Source organism: Bos indicus, chromosome 19, assembly GCF_029378745.1.
Source record: "Bos indicus isolate NIAB-ARS_2022 breed Sahiwal x Tharparkar chromosome 19, NIAB-ARS_B.indTharparkar_mat_pri_1.0, whole genome shotgun sequence".
Taxonomy (NCBI): Eukaryota; Metazoa; Chordata; class Mammalia; order Artiodactyla; family Bovidae; genus Bos; species Bos indicus.
Window position 1 is genome coordinate 498,890 of NC_091778.1, and position 3,987 is coordinate 502,876.

The 3,987-nt window shown below is 38.4% G+C and overlaps 1 pseudogene; it reads right to left on the reverse strand.

Annotated features, from left to right (window-relative positions):
- Positions 1–2,395: 2,395 nt before the first annotated feature.
- Positions 2,396–3,455, reverse strand: LOC139177680 (olfactory receptor 8U3-like; annotated as a pseudogene).
- Between the last annotated feature and the right edge of the window lie 532 nt (positions 3,456–3,987).

The following is a 3,987-nucleotide window of genomic DNA, read 5'->3' on the forward strand; positions in this document are numbered from 1 at the left end:
GATATAAAATCAACACACAGAAATCCCTTGCATTCCTATACACTAATAATGAGAAAACAGAGAGAGAAATTAAGGAAACAATTCCATTCACCATTGCAACGGAAAGAATAAAATACTTAGGAATATATCTACCGAAAGAAACTAAAGACCTATATATAAAAAACTATAAAACACTGGTGAAAGAAATCAAAGAGGACACTAATAGATGGAGAAATATACCATGTTCATGGATTGGAAGAATCAATATAGTGAAAATGATTATACTACTACAAAGCAATTTATAGATTCAACGCAATCCCTATCAATCTACCAACAGTATTCTTCACAGAGCTGGAACAAATAATTTCACAATTTGTATGGAAAAACAAAAAACCTCTAATAGCCAAAGCGATCTTGAGAAAGAAGAATGGAACTGGAGGAATCAACCTACCTGACTTCAGGCTCTACTACAAAGCCACAGTTATCAAGACAGTATGGTACTGGCACAAAGACAGATATATAGATCAATGGAATAAAATAGAAAGCCCAGAGATAAATCCACGCACATATGGACACCTTATCTTTGACAAAGGAGGCAAGAATATACAATGGATTAAAGACAATCTCTTTAACAAGTGGTGCTGGGAAATCTGGTCAACCACTTGTAAAAGAATGAAACTAGACCACTTTCTAACACCATACACAAAAATAAACTCAAAATGGATTAAAGATCTAAACGTAAGACCAGAAACTATAAAACTCCTAGAGGAGAACATAGGCAAAACACTTTCTGACATACATCACAGCAGGATCCTCTATGACCCACCTCCCAGAATATTGGAAATAAAAGCAAAAATAAACAAATGGGACCTAATTAACCTTAAAAGCTTCTGCACATCAAAGGAAACTATTAGCAAGGTGAAAAGACAGCCTTAAGAATGGGAGAAAATAATAGCAAATGAAGCAACTGACAAACAACTAATCTCAAAAATATACAAGCAACTCCTACAGCTCAACTCCAGAAAAATAAATGACCCAATCAAAAAATGGGCCAAAGAACTAAATAGACATTTCTCCAAAGAAGACATACAGATGGCTAACAAACACATGAAAAGATGCTCAACATCACTCATTATCAGAGAAATGCAAATCAAAACCACTATGAGATACCATTTCACACCAGTCAGAATGGCCGCGATCCAAAAGTCTACAAATAATAAGTGCTGGAGAGGGTGTGGAGAAAAGGGAACCCTCTTACACTGTTGGTGGGAATGCAAACTAGTACAGCCACTATGGAGAACAGTGTGGAGATTCCTTAGAAAACTGGAAATAGAACTGCCTTATGATCCAGCAATCCCACTGCTGGGCATACACACTGAGGAAACCAGAAGGGAAAGAGACACGTGTACCCCAATGTTCATCGCAGCACTGTTTATAATAGCCAGGACATGGAAGCAACCTAGATGTCCATCAGCAGATGAATGGATAAGAAAGCTGTGGTACATATACACAATGGAGTATTACTCAGCTATTAAAAAGAATACATTTGAATCAGTTCTAATGAGGTGGATGAAACTGGAGCCTATTATACAGAGTGAAGTAAGCCAGAAGGAAAAACAGAAATACAGTATACTAACGCATATATATGGAATTTAGAAGGATGGTAACAATAACACTGTGTACGAGACAGCAAAAGAGACACTGATGTATAGAACAGTCTTATGGACTCTGTGGGAGAGGGAGAGGGTGGGAAGATTTGGGAGAGTGACATTGAAACATGTAGAATATCATGTAAGAAACGAGTTGCCAGTCCAGGTTCGACGCGCGATACTGGATGCTTGGGGCTGGTGCACTGGGACGACCCAGAGGGATGGTGTGGGGAGGGAGGAGGGAGGAGGGTTCAGGATGGGGAACACATGTATGCCTGTGGCGGATTCATTTTGATATTTGGCAAAACTAATACAATTATGTAAAGTTTAAAAATAAAATAAAATTAAAAAAAAAAAAGATGAAATGGAATACATAAAAAAAAAAAAAAAAGAAGAAGAAGATGGAATTCAAACTCAGTCAGTCTTGGTTCTAGAGTTCTAGAGTCCTGAGTTCTAAAAAAAGATGCTTCTACCTTTGTTTGGGATACATGTGTATGTGTTTGGGAGTATATTTGTGTTTGTATTTGAAGATGATTTCATGGTCTTTAAATGCAACTATGTCCTGAGCAAGACTCAGAATCAAACTGACTTTCCAGAATTGACCTGGGTCCTTGTAGTAAATATCAGGATCTGTTGAAGTAATAATCAAATTTTCAGTTTACTGGTAAAGAAATTACAAGCAATGTCAACTAGGGAAAGACTGACTTATTTTTCTTCTTGTATCTAATACAGTATTATTATTATTATTTTCTTAATTTTAATATATTTTAAGTTTCACAACCTTTTCCCAAGACTTTCTTGGAGGCATCTTTCACCTCTTTGTTTCTTAGACTATAGATGAGTGGGTTCAACCTGGGGATCACCACTATGTAAAACACAGATGCCATTTTGTCTGTGTCCAGGGAGTGGTTTGACTTGGGTTACAGGTACATAAATATCAGCATGCCATAAAAAAACAATAACAGCCACCATGTGGGAGTCACAGGTAGAAATAGCCTTGAGTCACTCCTGCAGATCCTTAGGATGGTGGTGATGATGAAGAGGTAGGAGGTGAGGACGATGGAAGATGAAAAGATCATATCAAAACCAGAAAGGCAAAGATCAGAATTTCCTTAATGTGTGTGTCAGAGCATGACAGAGCCAAGAGAGGGAGGTCATCACAGTAGAAATGGTTAATAATGGGGCCACAGTAAGTTAGACAGAAGGTGATGATGGTATGGAACAGGGCAACTAGAAAGCTGAACATATATGGAACTGCCACTAATCAAATTCAGACTCTTTGTGACATCAGTGTGGGATAATGGGGGTACAGATGGCTACATAGCAATCATAGGCCATGGAAGCTAAGAGGAAACACTCTGTGATCATGAAGGTGAGAAAACAGCCCAGTTGCATTGTGCAAGCATAGAAAGCAATAGTATTGTGCTCCACAACAAAGTTCACCATCATCTTTGGTGTGATAGCAGAAGAGTAGCAAATATCAACAAAGGCCAAGTGACTGAAGAAATAGTACATAGGCGTGTGGAGTCAAGCATCAATTCTGATCAAGGTTATCAAGCCCAGGTTTCCCAGCACTGTGATCAGATAGATGATCAAAAACACCACGAAGCAGGGGACCTGAAGCTCTGACCAGTATGTAATTACCTTGAGAATGAATTCAGTGACAAAAGTAAGATTCACTTCAGCCATTTAATCTGATGGTTTTGGCAGTTTGTTGTGAGTTGAAGAATAAAAATGACACCTTCTACAGCCTCTGCCAGTGTTGGGAAAGGTGATCATTAGCATCTTCTAGTCATGAGTCACACCACCTTGTGGGCAAAAGGTAGCTGCAGCTTTCCAATGGCATGCCATTCTTGCCCCAGAGAAAGGAGTCTATTACTCTCAGAGTAGTCTTCTTAAGCCTTACTTTGCTTTACAAAGAAGCGGTACTTCTTTGCTTTGTGATGTAGAAAATATGGGAAAATTCTGGTTAAAAATCAAATAGTATCTGAAAGAAAGCACTTGAGGCAACTAATAGTAATATTCCAGTGTTTTGGTGCCACAAAGGTTTTGATGCCCATGTATATGTTACAGGGAAAAACTTACTCCACGGTGGATATATTTCTTTTCTTTAAATTTATTTCTTGTTGTGTTTGTTCATTGAAAGAATACTGTTCATACATATTGGTCTACCTTGGAAAACCCTGCCCCTCTGCCTGAATGTTAAACCAAAGTGCATTTGTTCTGGACCCTGTCCACCTGTGGGTGGCTACAGGAGGGAAGGAATTAACACATTCTCTGCCCAAGGCTTGTCATTACAGGAGATAATTGCAAAATTAATGGCCTTTTAAATTTACTTCTTCACCCTGCCCTCATCTCT